This window comes from Rhinoraja longicauda, chromosome 44 (assembly GCF_053455715.1).
Source record: "Rhinoraja longicauda isolate Sanriku21f chromosome 44, sRhiLon1.1, whole genome shotgun sequence".
NCBI classification, from domain to species: domain Eukaryota; kingdom Metazoa; phylum Chordata; class Chondrichthyes; order Rajiformes; family Arhynchobatidae; genus Rhinoraja; species Rhinoraja longicauda.
Window position 1 is genome coordinate 2,371,063 of NC_135996.1, and position 21,899 is coordinate 2,392,961.

General features: G+C 50.8%; 1 pseudogene across 1 annotated transcript in view; it reads right to left on the reverse strand.

Annotated features, from left to right (window-relative positions):
* Positions 1–17,886: 17,886 nt before the first annotated feature.
* Positions 17,887–21,899, reverse strand: part of LOC144612326 (sorting nexin-27-like) — a 37,481-nt pseudogene continuing 33,468 nt past the window's right edge. Inside the window, exons 9-10 of the transcript XR_013549656.1 lie at positions 21,560–21,622; positions 17,887–20,378 (exon numbers count right to left, since the gene is read on the reverse strand). The product of XR_013549656.1 is annotated as a sorting nexin-27-like (transcript). The remainder of the gene's footprint in view (positions 20,379–21,559; positions 21,623–21,899) is intronic.

A 21,899-nucleotide genomic window follows, 5' to 3' on the forward strand; every position in this document is an offset into this window, starting at 1 on the left:
TTGAAAGGCTGGAGCGATTGGGCTTGTATACACTGGAATTTAGAAGGATGAGGGGGGATCTTATTGAAACATATAAGATAATTAGGGGATTGGACACATTAGAGGCAGATAACATGTTCCCAATGTTGGGGGAGTCCAGAACAAGGGGCCACAGTTTGAGAATAAGGGGTAGGCCATTTAGAACGGAGATGAGGAAGAACTTTTTCAGTCAGAGGGTGGTGAAGGTGTGGAATTCTCTGCCTCAGAAGGCAGTGGAGGCCAGTTCGTTGGATGCTTTCAAGAGAGAGCTGGATAGAGCTCTTAAGGATAGCGGAGTGAGGGGGTATGGGGAGAAGGCAGGAACGGGGTACTGATTGATAGTGATCAGCCATGATCGCATTGAATGGCGGTGCTGGCTCGAAGGGCTGAATGGCCTACTCCTGCACCTATTGTCTATTGTCTATTGTCTGAATACTTTCTGAATGCACTGTAGTAAAGTAACGCTTCAAATCTGCGCGGTGTGAAATATAGATACCAACGATCACCATATAGCCACCGTCGCTTCCTACCCGAGGACTCTCCGCACATCGCCACTTACCCAATGCTCCCCACGCTCGGAACTCCCCTTCCCACTTCGCCCGGAGCCCCATGTCTGACTCAGCTACCTGGAGCGCGACATTCCACGACCCGACTTACCCGCCCAGGCTGTTCCGCCCCAATGGTCCAACCTACCCCTTAAAGGGACCGCTCTTCGCCACTCCCTTCGCCATGCCCCTTATTGCCCGGATCCACAATCCGCCCGGCATTTCCAACTTGCACCCCTCCGCCAGGCGCCCTCTCCGGCCCTTTCCCCCCTCCCCCAGCCCCACTATATCGCCCCCATTTACCAATCTTTCCCTCTACCGGCTTCCTTTCGCCGAAAGCTCCCACTTGCTCGGTTGCTCCCTGGGTCAGCACTCCCTCTCCCGGCTCTCTCTGCCGATGCCCCTCCCTGGCCGGATCCCCACGCCCGCAATCTCTCGCCCTCCCAACGTGGACCGCCCCCTTCACAAAGACCCCTCTTCCGTGGGCTCCGATTCGCCCGCCCCCACTTCGCCCGTACCAGCCGTGCCCCCCTAATCCCGACCACTACTTCATCCACACCTTCCTTGCTCTACCCAACCCAAACCTCCGCCCCCCCCCCCCCCCCCACACCACCACCCCTTCGTACGGGACTTCCTCCCTCATCGCCACACCTTCCCCGACTCTCGGCACAGCACACCCCCACTCTCGCCCAACGCAAGCCCCCCCCCCCTGAAGTTCCATCGTTCTTCATTCCGTATTGCAGTCCGTACCACCCCTGAACGCTTACGGAGGGGGACAAGGGCAATTTCCGTGCTCGCCTCCACCTACACTCTCGGCACCGTCAATCGTGCTCACAGTTACCGGCCGGACAGTGGAATGTGAAAAGGTCTCTCCGTCTTCCAGCCAAGCGGTTACCGAGGAGCGAGAGCGAGATCAGCGAACCCCACTTGCTATTCGTTCAGTGGAACGACCTGAGCTGACGGATGATTCGGAGGCTTATCTCCGAGATTTGAGAGTTTACTCCGCGATTATGCCCAGGTCTTGTTCATGTGTTCATGGTGGCATTCACCATTCCTTGTCCATGAGCAGCCACAGTTCTCCCGGCAGTGACGGTTCCCTTGCGTGTATCACCTCCCCCCCACCCCCCTCCCCGCCGCCAGTGACGCACCCCACACCTGCACCGACGGTCAATAGACAATAGACAATAGACAATAGGTGCAGGAGTAGGCCATTCAGCCCTTCGAGCCAGCACCGCCATTCAATGCGATCATGGCTGATCACTCTCAATCAGTACCCCGTTCCTGCCTTCTCCCCATACCCCCTCACTCCGCTATCCTAAAGAGTTCTATCTAGCTCTCTCTTGAAAGCATCCAACGAATTGGCCTCCACTGCCTTCTGAGGCAGAGAATTCCACACCTTCACCACTCCCTGACTGAAAAAGTTCTCCTGCCTCTAATGTGTCCAATCCCCTAATTATCTTATATGTTTCAATAAGAGGCAGAGGCAGAGAATTCCACAGATTCACAACTCTCTGACTAAAAAAGTTTTTCCACATCTCCGTTCTAAATGGCCTACCCCTTATTCTTAAACATTCTCTGAGGCAGAGAATTCCACAGATTCACAACTCTCTGACTAAAAAAGTTTTTCCTAATTTCCGTTCTAAATGGCCTACCCCTTATTCTTAAACTGTGCCCCCTTGTTCTGGACTCCCCAACATTGGGAACATGTTTCCTGCCTCTAATGTGTCCAATTCCCTAATTATCTTATATGTTTCAATAAGATCCCCCCTCATCCTTCTAAATTCCAGTGTATACAAGCCTAATTGCTCCAGCCTTTCAACATACGACAGTCCCGCCATTCCGGGAATTAACCTAGTGAACCTACGCTGCACGTCCCCACGCCAGTGACCTTCCCTCGCCTGCGATCCCCGCCCAATCCGCCAGTGTCTTGGAATCACAATAGATAATAGACAATAGACAATAGGTGCAGGAGGAGGCCATTCGGCCCTTCGAGCCAGCACCGCCATTCAGTACCATTCTGAATCAGTACCCCGTTCCTGATTTCTCCCCTTACCACCTGACTCCTCTATCTAGCTCTCTCTTGAATGTATTCAGAGAATTGTCCTCCACTACCTTCTGAGGCAGAGAATTCCACAGATTCACAACTCTCTGACTAAAAAAGTTTTTCCTCATCTCTGTTCTTAATGGCCTACCCCTTATTCTTAAACTGTGGCCCCTGGTTCCGGACTCCCCCAACATTGGGAACATGTTTCCTGCCTCTAACATGTCCAACCACTTAATAATCTTATACGTTTCGATAAGATCCCCTCTCATCCTTCCAAATTCCAGTGTATACAAACCTAGTCGCTCCAGTCTTTCAACATATGACAGTCCCGCCATTCCGGGAATTAACCCAGTAAACCTACGCTCCAAGCCTTCAATAGCAAGAATATCCTTCCTCAAATTTGGAGACCAAAACTGCACACAGTACTCCAGGTGCGGTCTCATAGGGCCCTGTACAACTGCAGAAGGACCTCTTTGCTCCTATACTCAACTCCTCTTGTTATGAAGGCCAACATTCCATTGGCTTTCTTCACTGCCTGCTGTACCTGCATGCTTCCTTTCAGTGACTGATGCACTAGGACACCCAGATCACGTTGTACGTCCCCTTTTCCTAACTTGACACCATTCAAATAATAATCTGCCTTCCCATTCTTACCACCAAAGTGGATAACCTCACACTTATCTACATTAATCTGCATCTGCCATGCATCCGCCCACTCACACAACCTGTCCAAGTCACCCTGCAACCTCATAGCATCTTCCTCACAGTTCACACTGCCACCTAGCTTTGTATCATCGGCAAATTTGCTAATGGTACTTTTAATCCCTTCAGCCAAGTCATTGATGTATATTGTAAATAGCTGCGGTCCCAACACCGAGCCTTGCGGTACCCCACTAGTCACTGTCTGCCATTCTGAAAGGGACCCATTTATCCCCACTCTTTGCTTTCTGTCTGTCAACAAACTTTCTATCCATGTCAGTACCCTGCCTCCAATACCATGTGCTCTAATTTTGCCCACCAATCTCCTATGTGGGACCTTGTCGAAGGCTTTCTGAAAGTCGAGGTACACCACATCCACCGGCTCTCCCCTGTCAATTTTCCTAGCTACATCCTCAAAAAATTCCAGTAAATTAGTCAAGCACGATTTCCCCTTCGTAAATCCATGCTGACTCGGAACGATCCTGTTACTGCGATCCAAATGCTCCGCAATTTCGTCTTTTATAATTGACTCCAGCATCTTCCCCACCACTGATGTCAGACTAACTGGTCTATAATTTCCCGTTTTCTCTCTCCCTCCTTTCTTGAAAAGTGGGATAACATTAGCTACCCTCCAATCCACAGGAACTGACCCGGAATCTATAGAACATTGGAAAATAATCACTAATGCGTCCACAATTTCTAGAGCCACCTCCTTAAGCACTCTGGGATGCAGACCATCAGGCCCTGCGGATTTATCAGCCTTGAGTCCCATCAGTCTACCCAAAACTTTTTCCTGCCTAATGTGGATTTCCTCCAGTTCCTCTGTCACCCTAGGATCTCTGGCCACTAGAACATCTGGGAGATTGTTTGTATCCTCCTCAACTCGTACCGGTTCAACTCGTCTGCCATTTCCTTGTTCCCCATAATAAATTCCCCTGCTTCTGTCTTCAAGGGACCCACATTTGCCTTGACTATTTTTTTCCTCTTCACATACCTAAAAAAGCTTATACTATCCTCCTTTATATTATTGGCTAGTTTACCCTTGTACCTCATCTTTTCTCCCCGCATTGCCTTTTTAGTTATATTCTGTTGCTCTTTAAAAGAGTCCCAATCCTCTGGCTTCCCTCTCTTCTTTGCTATGTTGTACTTCTTCCCTTTTATTTTTATGTTGTCCTTGACTACCCTTGTCAGCCACGTGTGCCTCTTACTCCCCTTCGAATCTTCACACATTTTGAAGTTTCATACAATGCGGCGACGGTGGCGCAGCGGTAGAGTACAGCGCTTGCAGCACCCGCGGTTCCATCCCGACTACAGATGCTGTCTGTATGGAGTTTGGACGTTCTCCCTGTGACAGCATGGGAATTCTCCGAGATCTTTGGTTTCCTCCCAAACTCCAAAGACGTACAGGTATGCAGGTTAATTGGCTGGGTGTATGTGCAAATTGTCCCCAGTTTGTGTAAGGCATTGTTGATGTGTGGGGATCGCTGGCTTACTGATGAGGAAATGGATCCATAAACTCCTCCAGGCCCCGACCTGACACTAGGGAGGAGAGACCAGCAACAAAACAGGGGACATATCTCAACTCGCCCGTCTACTCGCCCGAAACTCAGTGAGGAGTTTCGGGATATTCCTGGGACCTGGTGTGAGGAATTGTACAAATGCGGCTACAAACTCTTGGATGGTGAGGTGCGGGAAGGTGTACACCCCGCTCCGGTCTGAATCCTCTCTCTGTAGAAGTTCCATCAGGAACCTGGACAGGAGCTGGCAAGGCTGCAGATGGTACGTGATTAAATCTCCATCTGTGAACACAATGTTCTTCTCGGACACTCCTGTGATGGCCATCTGACCAACCCTTAGTAACACGTCACGGAGACCTGTCACAGATGAGAGAAGCCAAAGAACGTTCTGCCGAGGCAATGCTGCAGGCTAGGAAGCAACGTGACAGCGTGGAGCAACTGGCAGGGACAGCGACCGACACAGAAGCACCAACTATCGGGGAGAGCAGCGTCGACAGCGCTCCACTTTCAAGGTCAATAGATGACAGCACCGCCACATTTTGAGTACCCGAAAAGGAAACCTGCCATCTTCCACCACCCCACGCCACAGCAGACATCCGTGCTCGAAGGAACTGTAAAGCAAAGTATCCGGTTGCAACGTCTTGCAATTGGATTCAGCACCTGGAGACCCGGCTCTATTACTTCGATAAATAACCACAAGAAAAGCTGGGCAACGGAGAAGCTGAGAGTGCAAACATCTTTCAGTTTAGCTGCTAATATGTATTTTTTTTTTTTTTTTTTTTTATAGTAGTACTAGTAATAGTTGTAACTTGTATTGCTGACAATAATAAAAGTATTTACGTATACATACAGTTGTAATTCCTTGATGTGAAAGTGGGGAGGTTGTTGTTCCCTTAAACAAATGTACCCGGTGATACAGACACACGCGCACACATTCACACGCGCACACATTCACACGAACACCCATGCACACACAAGCGCACGCACTCACACACACGCACAGTCCTGTATCTCACACACTCACGGGATAGGATAGGGAGCAGAGTGAGAGGAGGGGGGGGCACATGGAGGGAGGGAGTGGGAGAGTGGATGAGTGAGGGAGGATAGGCGGGTCACACGAAGGGAAGAGATGGGGTGAAAGAAGGAGGGCGGTACGGAAGGAGGTAGAGGGGGAGTGGAGGAGGGAGGGAAGAGAGTGCCACACGAAGGGAGGTGGAGGGGTGAAAGAGGGAGGGAGAAAGGGAGGAATAGGATTGAAAATTGGTAAAGTAGCGCCCAACATGTATCGAACCAGTCTAAACGTCTTCTGGAATATTATTTACACCTCTTGTCACGTATTAGAACGGTTTAGAGACCTTAAGAGGGAAATTACCCCCATCAAACACCCACGTCACCCTGAGCACGCTCGCTTATCTCTTATTATTGAGACGGTGGTACAAGAAACTGAGAATTGTAATCTCCAGATTCAAGAGAAGTTTCTTCCACCAGCCTTCATGGCCTTGAACCACCCTGCACACAACCCGAGTCAGCACCAAACAACTGCGGACATTACACTATGAATGTTGCACCACATACCTTTGCTTCAACAATATGGTCTCCCTTACAGTGGAGAAAACAATGCGCAGATTTAATGATCAATTTGAGGAGCACCTATTTTCAATGGTGACCCTGTGTTTCCAGTTGCCCACCATTTTAATTCCCCGTCTCCTCTGATCTCTCCTGTGCCCTCCTGCGCTGTAATATAGAGGCCCGTGCTTCAACAGAACTGCTCATCTTCTGTCTCAGCATGATGCAGTCGGCTGGACTCAGTATTGAACTCTACAACATCAGGTCCCTCATATTCTCTGCATGAACCAGAACTGGCCATTTCTCCTGTACGTCATCGGCCGGCAATATTGGCTCAGATTTCCTCCCTCCATTAGCGCAGGCTGACCTGCTGGACATGTCCCAATGCCCTGCATTTGTGATTTTACATGTCCCTTTTTATTGTCACTCTCTTACTGCCCTCATCTCACAGCCTTTGTACCATTGGTGTTTTCTCCCTATAGTCACGTTAAACACTGACCAGATCTCATCTGCAACTGATCCATATGGTGACGCTGGTCTTGCCCTATCAGAGATATCCCCCATGTGCCAACCATTACTTCGATTTCTCTACGGATTGAAACATTTTTTTGGTCTCTTTTCTACACTTGATGGAGGGTTTTTGAACAAAGCTTTGCTTCTCTCTCCACTAGTGCTGCCTCACCTGCTGAATGTTTGCAGCATTTTCAGTTTAACACTGAAATGATAACCAGCGGAATTTAATAAGAGGAAACGTGTGACGTGGGACTATTTATGCCCAGCAGCACCAGTGTGGAGACAGACTTTTAACGTACAGATTAATGGATTTTCACAAGATCTCAGTTCCCCAAAACTGCAGCTGTTGCAAATCTGAAATTTTAAAAAAGAACGCATGAAATAAGCAGCAGTTCAAAATATTCAGCGTTTATTTCAAACTTGCTGTTCCTTTGGTTGCTTTTGAAACACTTTGTGATGTTCATTATAACTTCAGTAAACCGATCTTTTCTTTTGAGTTCAGTCTCTATGGTTTTGCATCATCTGCTCATTGTGACCATTGACCACGGAAAGGATGGTAGTTGTTGCACTGCTTTTGTTTTGCGGTTTTCACCACGGTGACCGTTGTCGACGTGGAACTTCATCACAATGGAATTGTTCCCCAACCAATATAAAGCAGCAACCGCTGAAGATCCTTCACTCAGACACAGCTCCGTCTCTTCTGAGTGTCGCTAAAGAGCGCGGATGATGTTTTCCTCATGGTTCGCTTACCTAATGAATGGGTTCATAAATCCTCAGGCCTGCGGACCAGGTGACCGCTGTGAAGGTGAAGGAACCGCACACGCTGACAATGTGAAAGACAAACCGGGTGCAAGTAACGCTCAGCACAACACCAATCCAGCAGCTGTAATCCATGCTTTGGAGAGTGGATTAAACATTGCTGGTGGAGACGAGGCAAAACTGCCTCAGGAGGTGGCAGGATCATCTAAGGCAATGGCAGAGGGTCAGCCTGAGAAAGGCTCTCTGTCATTTGGTGTCCATTATCCTGTTGCAGAACTGAGGCAGATGAGAGAAAGCGAAAGAACATTCTGCCGAGGCAATGCTGCAGCCTGGTAAGCAAGGTGACAGCGTGGAGCAACTGGCAGGAACTGAACCCGACACAGACGCAACAACTATCGGGGAGAGCAGCATCGAGAGCGCTCCAGTTCCAAGGCCAGTAGATGACAGCTCCAACACGCTTGAATACCCAAAGAGGAAACCTGCCATCTTCCACCGCCCCACTCCAAAACAGACACCCGTGCTTAAAGAAACTGTAAAACAAAGTATCCGGTTGCAATCCATTGCAATTGGTTTCAGCACCTGGAGACCCGCCTCCATCACTTCGATCTATAAGCACCAGAGAAGCTGGGCAATGGAGAAGCTGAGAATACAATCATCTTTCAGTTTAGCTGCTAATATGTATTAATTGTTTGCTTTTTTAAAAATAGTGTTAATAATAATACTGGTAACTTGCATTGTTAACAGTAATAAAAGTATTTACCGTTACATTCATTATAATTCCTTTATGTGAAAGGGGGTGGGGGGTGTTGCTTGTTCCTTTAAACGAATGAACTCAGTGTTACACGCACACGTGCATGCACACGCACATTCACATGCGCACACACATACACACTCACGCACAAACATGCACGCACACACTCACATATACAGAGTGAAACTCCCTCCGCACCGTCCTGTATCTCAGACACTCACTGCGATGGAATAGGGAGCAGAGAGGGAGGAAAGGAGGGTCACGTGAAGGGAGGGAGTGGGGGGAGTGGAGGAGAGTGGGAAGGCAGGAGGGTCACCAAGAGGGAGGGAGGGAGGGAGGAAGAGGGAGGGAGGGAGGGAGGGAGGGAGGGAGGGAGGGAGGGAGGGAGGGAGGGAGGGAGGGAGGGAGGGAGGGAGGGAGGGAGGGAGGGAGGGAGGGAGGGAGGGAGGGAGGGAGAAGGGGAAGGAGGGAGTTAAGATGGGGAAGGAGGGAGGGAGGGATGTAGGGAGGAGAGGAGGGCGACGGGGAGGGGATGGTGATGGGTAGGGAAGGAGGAGAGGATGGTGAAGGGGAGGGAGGGAGAAGAAGCGGGTGACCGGGAAGGATGGATCAACTATTTCCACTTCCGCACCATTGATCCTGGTTTACGCATGCATTCCGCCATGCTTCCAGAGTTTAATAACTAGTCCCTTCGTCTTGATGACATTGAGTGGTAGGTTATTGTTCTGACACACAATGTCAGTAAAGTTCACTGTCTCTTTCCTGAACGCCTCATCGTTGTTCCAGAGCCGACCCATCACAGTGGTGTCGACAGCAAACTTGCGGACGAAATCAGAGCGAGTGTAAAGGGAGTATCGTAGGGGACCGAGAGATCATCCTTGCAGGACGCCGATGTTAAGACTTATTGTGGAGGGCGCCATTATGTCGCAGCGGTAGAATTGCTGCCTAACTGAAATATCACATTCACATAAGTATTCGGACCCTTTACTCAGTACTTTGTTGAGGCAACTTTGGCAGCGATTACAGCCTCAAGTCTTCCTGGGTATGACACGTCAAGCTTGGCACACCTGTATTTGGGTAATTTCTCCTATTCTTCACTGCAGATCCTCTCCAGCTCTGTCAGATTGAATGGGAAGCGTCGATGCACAGCTATTTTCTGGTCCCTCCAGAGATGTTCTGATCGAGTTCAAGTCCGGGCTCTGGGTGGGCCACTCAAAGACATTCACAGACTTGTCAGGAAGCCACTCCTGCGGTGTCTTGGCTGTGTGCTTAGGGATGTTGTCCTGTTGGAAGGTGAACCTCCGCCCCAGGCTGAGGTCCAGAACGCTCTGGAGCAGGTTTTCATCAAGGATCTATCTGTACTTTGCTCCGTTCATCTTTCCCTCAATCCAGACTAGTCTCCCAGTTCCTGCCACTGAAAAACATCCCCACAGCATGATGCTGCCACCACCATGCTTCACCGTAGGTATGGTATTGGCCAGGTGATGAGACATTCAGGCTAAAGAGTTCAATATTGGTTTAATCAGACCCGAGAATCTCGTTTCTCATGGTCTGAGAATCATTTAGGTCCCTTTTGGCAAACTCCAAGTGGGCTGTCAAGTGCCTTTTACTGAGGAGTGGCTTCCATCAGGCCACGCTGCCATAAAGGCCGGATTAGTGGAGTGCTGCAGATATAGTTGTCCTTCTATCAGGATGTTCCTCTATCTTCACAGAGAATCTTTGGAGCTCTGTCAGAGTGACCATCGGGTTCTTGGTCACCTCCGTGACCAAGGCCCTTCTCCCCTATTACTCAGTTTGGCTGGGTGGCCAGCTCTATGAAGAGTCCTGGTGGTTCCAAAGTTCTTCCATTTAAGAATGAGGGAGGCCACTGCGCTCATCGGGACTTGCCATGCTGCAGAAATTGTTTTATAACCTTCCCCAGATCTGTGTCTCGACACAATCCTGTCTCGGATGTCTACGGACAATTCCTTCGTCTTCATGGCTTGGTTTTTGCTCGGACATGCACTGTCAACTGTGGGACCTTATATAGACAGGTGTACCTTTCCAAATCATCTCCAATCAATTTAGTTTACCATTGGTGGACTCCAATCAAGTTGTAGAAACATCACAAGGATAATCAATGGAAACAGGATGAACATAAGCTCAATTTTGAGTGTCACGTAACAAAATGTGGAAAAAGTGAAGGGGTCTGAATACTTTCTGATTGCAGTGTGAGGCGCGAGTGCGTGTTTTAGGTGAGGTGTGTGTGTGCGGGTAGTGGGGCAGCAGGATGTTCATCATCCCAACAGCCAGGGGGAAGAAGCTGTTGCACATGCTGGTTGTGCTGGCCTTGACGCCCCGGTACCTCATGCCAGACGGCCGAGGGGCAAACAGTCACTGGTAGAGGTGGGAGGAGTCCTTATAATGTCTTTATAATTTGAGGAGGGACATTCTAGCTATTGAGGGCGTGCAGCGTAGGTTTACTAGGTTAATTCCCAGAATGGCAGGACTGTCGTATGTTGAAAGACTGGAGCGACTGGGCTTGTGTACACTGGGCTTGTGTAGAGTTGCCACCTTCCAGCGAATGCACCGCCGGAGACTCAGGTTCGATCCTGACTACGGGCGCCGTCTGTACAGAGTTTGTACGTTCTCCCCGTCACCTGCGTGGGTTTTCTCCGAGATCATCGGTTTCCTCCCACACTCCAAAGACCTGCAGGTTTGTAGGTTAATTGACTGGGTAAATGTAAAAAATGTCCCTAGTGTGTGTAGGATGGTGTTAGTGTGCGGGGATCGCTGGGCGGCGCGGACTCGTTGGGCCGAAGGGCCTGTTTCCGCGCTGTATCTCTAAAAAAAATTTTAAAATCTAAATTAACAAACTGAGCTCATCCCAGATGCGGCCGCCCGGGCATCGACAGCCCCGCTCCCGGTCCCAAACCATGGCCCCCCCATGGGGGGGGGGGTCTCAGTTGCGGTCTCACGGCGCCGGAGACCCGTGTTCTATCCTGCCTACCGAGGGGTGCTGTCTGTACCGAGTTTGCACGTGCAGATTTGTAGGTTAATTGGATACTGTGTAGTGCTGGTCGTTGGTCGGCGCGGAACTGGTTGTCTTAAGGACCTGGTTCGCCGCTCTCTCTGTTTTAGTTTCGAGCAGAAACAGACCGTACCGAGTCCACGGCGACCAGCGATCCCCGCACACTAACACTATCCTACACACACAAGGGACAATTTACAATTTTCCCGAAGCCAATTAGCCGACAAACCTGTGCATCTTTGGAGTGTGGGTAGAAGCCGGAGCCACCCGGAGAAAACTGACGCGGATCACGGGGAGAAGGTGCAAACTTTGTACAGACAGCACCCGTGGACAGGATCGAACCCGGGTCTCTGGCGCCGTGAGGCAGCAGCTCTACCGCGTGGGTTTTCTCCGGGTGCTCCGGTTTCCTCCCAATACACTCAAAATCCGTACAGGTTTGCAAGTTAATTAAAATTGTAAATGACCCCTAGTGTGTCGGATAGTGTTAGTGTGCGGGGATCGCTGGTCGGCGCGGACTCGGTGGGCCGAAGGGCCTGTTTCCGCGCTGTATAACCGTCTAATCGTTAGGTTCCTGAGCATTACATCGACCAACTAAGCTACAAATTACGAATTGTTGCACTGACTGGGTTTTTTGGCACGAATATTGTTTGTTTAATTTACTGGACTCTGTTTTTGTTAGGTTATTTATAAAGATTGTTTACACACTTGTTGTGGTGCTGGGAGGCAGTATTTCATTGTTCTGCTTTCTATACATATGACTATTAAACGCTCTTGATGGGGTTATGGGGAGAAGGCAGGAGAATGGGATTCGGAGAGAGAGAGATAGATCAATCACGATCGAACGGCGGAGTAAACTTGATGGGCTAATTCTGCTCCTATCACATGCCCACACGACAGGAGTTGAAAACCTTGGCCTCCAGGTTCAAGAACAGCTTCTTCCCAACAACCACCAGGCTCTTGAAACACCAACTACAGGCACCAAGCTGTCTGAGTGGCACTGACTTGGTGTTTTGGTAGTTTAGTTCAGAGATACAGCTCGGAAACAGGCCCTTCGGCCCACCGAGTCTTGCTACCGAGGGCGTGCAGCGTAGGTTTACTAGGTTATTTCCCGGAATGGCGGGACTGTCATATGTTGAAAGACTGGAGCGACTAGGCTTGTATACACTGGAATTTAGAAGGATGAGAGATCTTATCGAAACGTATAAGATTATTAAGGGGTTGGACACGTTAGAGGCAGGAAACATGTTCCCAATGTTGGGGGAGTCCAGAACAAGGGGCCACAGTTTAAGAATAAGGGGCAGGCCATTTAGAACTGAGATGAGGAAACACTTTTTCAGTCAGAGAGTTGTGAATCTGTGGAATTCTCTGCCTCAGAAGGCAGTGGAGGCCAATTCTCTGAATGCATTCAAGAGAGAGCTAGATAGGGCTCTTAAGGATAGCGGAGTCAGGGGGTATGGGGAGAAGGCAGGAACGGGGTACTGATTGAGAATGATCAGCCTTGATCACATTGAATGGCGGTGCTGGCTCGAAGGGCCGAATGGCCTCCTCTTGCACCTATTGTCTATTGCGCCGACCAGCGATCCCCGCACACTAACACTATCCCACACATACTAGGGACAATTTGCACATACACCAAGCCAATGTACGTCTTTGGAGTGTGGGAGGAAACCGAAGATCTCGGAGAAAACCTACGCGGTCACGGGGAGAACATACAAACTCCGTACAGACAGCGCCCATAGTCGGGATGGAACCCGGGTCTCCGGCGCTGTGAGGCAGCAACTCTACCGCTGCGCCACCGCCCTGCACTGATATTATGGGCTCTAATTTATTGATTTTTGTAACTTAGGTTATTTATGAGAACCTTGTTTACAGACCTGTTGTGCTGCTGCAAATAAGAATTTTGTTGTCATGTTTTCAATACATATTACAATTGTACTTGGCTCTCATGACACTTGATTCTGTTTCCCAGCTGCTCTTTTTAGAGTTCAGTATCCTGCTTTCCTTCAAAGACACAGACCTTCCCTTTCCATCACCATTTCAACAAAGGGGACTGGAATCTAATGCAGAGAAATGTGAAGTATTCAATTTTGGGAGCACTAACATAGGCAGAACCTACACAGTGAGCGGTCAGACACTGGGGAGTGCTGTGGACAGCGGGATCTAGGAGTACAGGTACATCGTTCATTGAAAAGGGCATCACAGGTCGATGGGATGGCCAAAAAGGCTTCTGGCCTTCATTGGACAGAGCATTCATGAATCACACCGTTACCTGTCCATCCACTCTTATATATCGAGGAGACCAACTGTAGACTGGGCGATCGTTTTGCTGAACACCTCCGCTCAAATGCCTGGACCTACCTGATCTCCCGGTTCCCAAACACTTTAATCCCCCTCCCATTCCCACACTGACCTTTATGTCCTAGGCCTCCTCCATTGTCAGAGTGAGGCCCAGCCCAAATTGGAGGAACCGTGTCTCATGTTTTGCTTCGTTGACAACCTAGTGGTATAACTGCAGATGCTGGTACAAATCGAAGGTATCACATCTGAAGAAGGGTCTCGACCCAAAACGTCACCCATTCCCTCTCCCCTAGATGCTGCCTGACCTGCTGAGCTACTCCAGCATTTTGTGATACCCAGTGGTATCAATATTGATTTCCTTAACTTCAAGTAACCCTTGCAACCCCTCCCTCCATCCCTCCCCCACCCTGGTCGTACCAGCTTCAAAGTCGTCTTGTTGAGTCTCATTGTCTGAACCTCCTTATCTCCTGGGCCACAGCTGACAACAGCGTTTCCTTTATCATCATTATTTTTTTGCATATCTTTTGTTCATTTGTTCTATATCTCTCTACATCACCATCTATACCTCTCGTTTCCCTTTCCCTTGCCTCAGTTTGAAGGGTCTTGATCCGAAACGTCGCCCATTACTTCCCTCCAGAGATGCTGCCTGTCCCGCTGAGTTACTCCAGCATTTTGTGTCTATCTTCGGTTTAAACCAGCATCTGCAGTTCCTTCTTACACATTGAATATAAAAGTTGGGAGGTCATGTTGCAGTCGTACAAGACGTTGGCGAGGCCGCATTTAGAGTATTGTGTTCAGTTCTGGGCACCGTGTTACAGGAAAGATGTAAGCTGGAAAGGGTGCAGAGATTTACGAGGATGTTGCCAGGACTAGAGGGACTGAGCAGGATAGGAATCCATTCCTTGAAGCGCAGGAGGATGAGGGGTGATCTTATAGAGGTGTACAAAATCGTGAGAGGAATAGATCGGGTAGATGCAGAGTCTCTTGCCCAGAGTAGGGGAATCGAGAACGAGTGGACATAGGTTTAAGGTGAAGAGGAAAGATTTAATAGGAATCTGAGGGGTAACTTTTTCATGCAAAGGGTGGTGGGTGCATGGAACGAGCTTCCGAGTGGAAATAGTTGAGGCAGGGGCTATGGCAACATTTAAGAAACATTGAGACAGGTACATGGATGGGCCAGGTTTAGAGGGACATGGGCCAAACGCAGGCAGGTGGGACCAGTGTAGCTGTGACATGTTGGACGGTGTTGGCAAGTTGGGCTGAAGGGCCTGTTACCAGACTGTATCACGATACGACAGTACTTTCCTGCTCCCTTTCACGGGCAGTTGATTAGGCAGGTCCTTGAATAACATGGACCTAATGCAGGCAGACAGATTGGTGTTGGAAGGCCAGAGAGGCTGGCATAGACAGAGTGGGCCGAAGGGCCCTTTTCTGTGCAGTAACACTGTGACTCTATGGTACAGAGGTCAGCATTGACAAGTTATGGGCGACAAAGTGGCACAGCAGTAGAGTTGCTGCCTTACAGCTCCGGAGTTCCATCCCAACTACGTGTGCTGTCTGTACGGAGTTTGCACGTTCTCCCCGTGACCTCCGTGGGTTTTCTCCGGGTGTGCCGGTTTGCCCCCCACGTACAGGTTTGTCGATTGACACAAAGTTCTGGAGTAACTCAGCAGGACAGGCAGCATCTCTGGAGAGAAGGAATGGGCAACGTTTCAGGTCAAGGCACTTCTCCAGGCTGACAGTCACTGAAGAGGGAGACTAGAGTTAAGGAAGGGCAAGGTGTGAAAACAGATTGAAGCAGACGTTGATGCAGAATGGTTCATTGTTAGCTGGGGGAAGGTGGCATCGACGCACACAATCAGCAACATTTAATCAGGAGGACAGTGAAACTCGAAGGTATTTATTCACAAAATGCTGGAGTAACTCAGCAGGTCAGGCAGCATCTCGGGAGGAAAGGAATGGGTGACGTTTCGGGTCGAGACCCTTCTTCAGTCTGAAGAAGGATCTCGACCCGAAACGTCACCCATTCCTTCTCTCCCGAGATGCTGCCTGACCTGCTGAGTTACTCCAGCATTTTGTGAATAAATACCTTCGATTTGTACCAGCATCTGCAGTTATCTTCTTATTGGACAGTGAAACTCGTCAGAGAACTCAGATAGGGGAGGGACAGAGAGAGGGAAAGCAAGGGTTACTTAGATTTAGAGAAGTCAATGTTCATTCCGCCGGGCTCAATTTCAAGTTTACTTTATTTGTTCCCGTGGGGCAATTTACAAAGGCACGTAGAGATTAGCAGGGTGAGCAGTGGGACAGGGGTGGTTGGGAGTTAAGGAGCTGAACAGCCTTGGGGACAAAGATTGCCCTTCTCATCTGTGTCCCACAGCCTGGGCAGCGAAGCCGGTGTCCTGAGGGGGAGCCACTCAAACGCAGAGAACAGGGCGTGTGAGGGGTCCTGTAACATCCTGCCAGCTGACCTTAGCATCTACTGGTCGCACAGGGTGGAGAGAGAGTCTGTGCTCTGCAGGCGGTTTTTGTTCTGAAGGCTGATGGAGTGGAACCCGCAGGTGAAGGAGAACGTGATGAGGCTCTCAGTGAGGTAGTAAAACATTATGAGGATGTCCCGCCTGACCCCACAGGAGTTGAGCTTCCTCAGGAGATACTGCCGCTGCTGGCATTTCCCGAGGATACCCTCTGTGTTGGAGGCACATTTCAGCAGGTTGTCGATGACTGTGCCCAGGTACTTGTACTCCTCAACGATCTCCACAGGGTTCCCGTGGTTAGTGGTGATGACTGCCACTGCTTGTTGTAAACTGCCCAAGTGAAATACGAGGTGCTGTTCCTCCGATTTGCATTTGCCATCACTTGACAATGGAGGAGGCCCAGGACAGAACGGTCAGTGTGGGAATGGGAGGGGGAGTTAAAAGTGTTTAGCAACCGGGAGATCACGTAGGGTTAGGCAGACTGAGCGGAGGTGTTCAGCGAAACGATCGCCGAGCCTGCGCTTGGTCTCGCCGATGTACAGGAGTCCACACCTAGAACCGTGGATACAGTAGATGAGGTTGGAGGAGGTGCAAGTGAACCTCTGCCTCACCTGAAAGGACTGTCGGGCTCCCTGGACGTCTCGCTCACACACGTCCTTCAGCCACAGAATAAAAGGAATGTCCTTTGATTCTGAGGCTATGCCCGCTGGTTCGAGATTTTCAAATTACAGGAAGGTTCCCTTCCAAGTCCAGTAAATCTGGGCCTTTCATTATCCAGTACGTTTCAACGATATCCTCCCTCATCCTTCTAAACTCCAGCAAGTACAGGCCCAGAGCCTTCAAATGCTCACCGTATGTTAACCCACTCATTCCTGGGAATCATTCTCGTAAACCTCCTCTGGGCCCTCTCTAGCGCCAGAACCCCATCCTTCCTCAGATATCGAGCCCCAGCGGGCAACATGGTGGTGCAACGGCAGATACTGCCTTACAGTGAATGCAGCGCCGGACACCGGGCGCTGTCTGTACGGAGTTTGCACGTTCTACCCGAGACATGCGTGGGTTTTCACCGAGATCTTCGGTTTCCTACCACACTCCAAAGACGTGCAGGTTTGTAGGTTAATTGGCTTGCTAAATTTAAACATTGTCCCTAGTGGGCGTAGGATAGTGTTCATGTGCGGGGATCGCCGGTCGGCGCGGACCCGGTGGGCCGAAAGGGACCGTTTCCACGTTGCATGTGAGCACGTTTGTGCGAATGTGTGTGAGCGTGTGAAAGTGTGTACAAGTGTGAGTACATTTGTGCGAGAGTGTGTGTGTGGGGGTGTGTGTGAGTGAGTGTGAGTGGGTGTGTGTGTGCGTGCGTGCGTGCGTGTGTGAGTGAGTGAGTGTGTGTGTGTGGGTGGGGTGTGTGTGTGGGGGGGGTGTGTGTGTGTGAGTGTGTGTCTGTATGTGTGTCTGTGTGTGTGTGTGTGGGGTGTGTGTGTGTGTCTGAGTGTGTCTGTGTGTGTGTGTGGGGTGTGTGTGCGTGCGTGCGTGCGTGTCTGAGTGTGTCTGAGTGTGTGTGTGTGTGTGTGTGTGTGTGTGTGCAGAGCATGTTATAGTTTATCACGGTGTTCACACAGTACTATGTTTACATACCTTTTATTCTGCTGCATTGTTGCGTTTCGAGACATACGACAATAAACCCTAGATGCAGGTACGTTATCAAACTCTGGGCCAAGCGCCGTGCTCTTGTTAATAATCAGATTTATTTAAAATATGTTACAGGTTAATTACAATGAACCCCATCTTTGACAAAATTGTCCAGGGGAGGGTGTTAGTGTTGTTAAAAAGAGGAGAGTGTTGTTGAAGGGCTTCCGGGCAGGTTTGACATTGCTGGGCTGGCATGGTGGGGCAGGGCCGAAGGGCCACAGCCAGCGTCCCAGTCACAACGCGTGACCAAACAGGATGAGGCCAACGAGTGTTTGATGGGTCAGGGGGAAAGTGTTGGAGAGGGGAGGGGGGGGGGGGGAGGGGTGTGTCCAGGCCGCCCCCCCGCCCCCGGTGGAGACCCCGCGACAAAGAGTGGGGAACTTCGGCCACTGAGACCTTCCCGTCCGCTCTGCCATTTCTGACGCACCTCAGCTCCACCGACCTGCCTCCCACCTCAGAAGCCCAGACGTCCGTGGAGACCGCTCATACCTGAAGCTGGAGCAGACTCACAAAGTGCTGGAACAACATCGAACGCAGCGGGTAGAGCTGCATCACAGCGCCAGAGACCCAGGTTCCATCCCAACCTCGGGTCCTGTCTGTGTATCTCTGTCTCTCTATGTTTGTGTGTCTCTCTGCGTCTGTGTGGAGTTTGCACGCTCTCCCCGTGACCTGCGTGGGTTCCCTCCGGGTGCTCCGGTTTCCCCCCACGTCCCAAAGACATGCCCGTGCGGGTTTGTAGGTTAATCGGCCCCTCTGTAAATTGACCCCCGAGTGTGTAGGGTGTGGATGAGAGAGTGGGATAGGGGTGTAAGGGTGATCGATGTCAGCATGGACTCGGTGGGCCGAAGGGCCTGTTTTCCTGCTGTATCTCTAAAGTAAATGAAACCCTGCAGAGGGAGATGGAACAATTGGTCCCACGGAGGAGTTTACAGGCCACAAGATCCTGTTTCCACGCTGTATCTTTCTTTCAATCAATCATTCTGAGCAGCAGAGCACAGGAACAGACATTTCTGCCCACAATGTCCGTGCTGAACATGATGCCAAGATGACCTCATCTCCTCTGCCAGCAAGTGATCTCGATCCCTCCAGTTCATGCATATCCATGTGCCTATCGAAAACCCTCTTCAACACGACTATCTTATCTGCTTCCACTACCATCCGGTGGTGGCACAGTGGTAGAGACCCGGGTTCGATCCTGACCTCGGCTGTTGTCTGTCTGTGCGTGGAGTTTGCAAGGTCTCCCTGTGGCCCTCGTGGGTTTTATCCGGGTGCTCCGGTTTCCCTCCAGTCCCAAAAACTTGCCCGTGCGGGTTTGTAGCTTAATCGGCCTTCTGTAAATTAGTGTTTAGTGGGAGAGCTAGTGTGAGCTGGCGATCATTGGTAGGCGTGGACTTGGTGGGGCGAAGGGACTGTTTCAAAGCTGTATTTAGTTTTACTTTAGTTTAGAGATACAGCGCAGAAACAGACACTTCGGCCTACCGGGTCCACGTCAAACAGCGATCATCAGTCCACACTCGCACTATCGTACACACTGGTGACAATTTACAATCTTTACCAAAGCCATCTTACACTAAACGTTCTTACCTTATCATGTATCTGTACAGTGAATGGCTCGATTGTAATCATGTATTGTCTTTCCGCTGACTGGTCAGTCCGCAACAAAAGCTGTTCACTGCACCTCAGTACACGTGACAATAAACTAAACCAATTAACCTACAAACATGCACTTCTTTGGAGTGCCGAGGGAAACCGGAGCACCCGGAGAAACAGCACGCGGTCACGGGAAGAAGGTACAAACTCCGCACAGACAGCACCCATAGTCAGGATCAAAGCAGGGTCTCTGGCGCCGTGAGGCAGCAGTTCTACCGCTGCGCCACCATCTCTAAATAAAAACCACCCCCATCCCTTGCAGCGCCTTCCTCCAGCACTTTGTTTGAAGCTCCAGGTTCCAGTGCCTCTGGTGTCTCCGTCTCTCCTCGACGGGATGCAGCTCATTCCCAGACCATTCCCAGGCTGGGGAGTAAACACATCGCTCGCCCCACCAGCCGCCCGCTTTCCCCGCCCCCAGCACCGAGCAGAGGGCGAGAGGGCGAGCACGTCTCATCAGTGGGCAAGGTGAGGTGGGGAGAGAACAGCCCTGACCACACAGAGGGAGGGAGAGAGAGAGGGGGGGAGAGTGAATGAGTGAGAGAGAGAGAGAGAGAGGGAGAGGGAGTGAGAGAGGGACAGAGATAGACAGAGGGAGAGAGTGTCTCTCAGGACACAGAATGACCGGCACACAACCAGCACCTTGCCACTGGCTCCCCTCCATCCACTGGCGCTCCCGGTCGACAGACATCCAGGGCAGGGCAGACGAGAGGGCCGGAGATGAGCGCAGTGCCGGTAGCCGTTCCACTGCCCGCTATCCCCCTCCTGTGCTCGCTTCTGGCGATCGGGCAGGAGGGCTAGGAACCATCGCAGGTCCGCTGGGAGCGCAGGATCTGGAAGATGTTCTTGATGGGGACAGACGGAGAGACACGGGCTCAGAGATACAACGGTAAACAGGCGACGTAGAACGATTAACATGCAGTGAGTGAACTATCAGTCAGATGCCACCACATGGGGGCAGCACAGTGGTACAGCCTTAGATTGGACAGACCGTCTGGGAACAGGCCCATCATCCGCACACTAGATCTATCCGACACAGGGGACAGTTTACAGAGGGCTAATTAACCTACAAATCCACACATCTTTGGAAAGTGGAAGGAAACTGAAACGCCTGGAGAAAACCCATGCGGTCACATGGAGAACGTGCAAACACCGTACAGACAGAACCCATGGTCAGGATCGAACCCGGGTCTCTGGCACTGTGCGGCAGCAAATCTACCGCTGCACCACCAGCCTCATTGCGCCAGAGACCAGAGTTCAATTCTGACCTTGGGTGCTGTGTGTGGAGTTTGCACGTTCTCCATGTGACTGCGTGGGGTTTCTCCAACTTCGGACAGACGTGCCCGTGCGGGATTGTAGGTTGATCGGCCCTCTATGAATTGCCCCGTACTGTGCAAGGAGTGGATGAGAGAGTGGGGTAACGTTGAACTATAGTGGCGAAGCATAAATCGGGCGGCACGGTGGCACAGTGTTAGAGTTTCTGCCTTATAGCACCAGAGACGCGGGTTCCATCCTGACCATGGGTGCTGTCTGTACGGAGTTTGTACGTTCTCCCTGTGACGCACATGGGTTTTCTCCGGGTGCTCCGGTTTCCTCCCACACTCCCAAGACATGCAGGTCTGTAGGCAAGTGCCTGGTAACATTGGAAATTGTCCCTAATGCGTGTAGGGTAATATTAATGTGTGGGGATCGCTGGTCGCCGCGGACGGTGGGCCGTAGGGCCTGTTTCCGCGCTGTATCTCGAAAATTCATAGGTTCTAGGAGCAGAATTAGGCCATTCGGCCCATCGTTTACAGCGATCTATCTCTCCCACTCCATCCCATTCTCCTGCCTTCTCCCCACAACCCCTAACACCCGGACTAATCAAGAATATGCCAATCTCTGCCATGCGTGTGGCTCGTTCCTGTCCAGAGTGCAGCCCAGGGGAGTTGGTTATGGACATTGGGGTGAGTCCCCTCCCTGGTCTCTCCCCATCTCACACCTCCCTCCCCCTCCCCCCCCCCCCCCCCCCCCCCACCCCGATTACCTTGCTGCAGATGCTGTCCCCATTGCAGTTCTTGTTGTCCTTGTCTGTAGCTTCCTCCTCAACCTGTAAGGAGGCATGAGGTCAGGGTCAGAAAGGGGCAGCTGAGGGCAGCTGAGGGCACGTGGTGCCCACATCACCCAACTCACTCATGTTCAGAAGGCATAGAAGTATGAGGCCATTCGGCCCTTCACGTCGACTCCGCATTCAATCATGGCTGATCCCTCCCTCCCTCTCAACCCCATCCCTTGTCTTCTCCCCAGAACCTTTGACACCCTTATTAATCCATAATCTGTCTTTAAAATCAAACCCATTGACTTGGTCTCCACAGCCGTCTGTGACA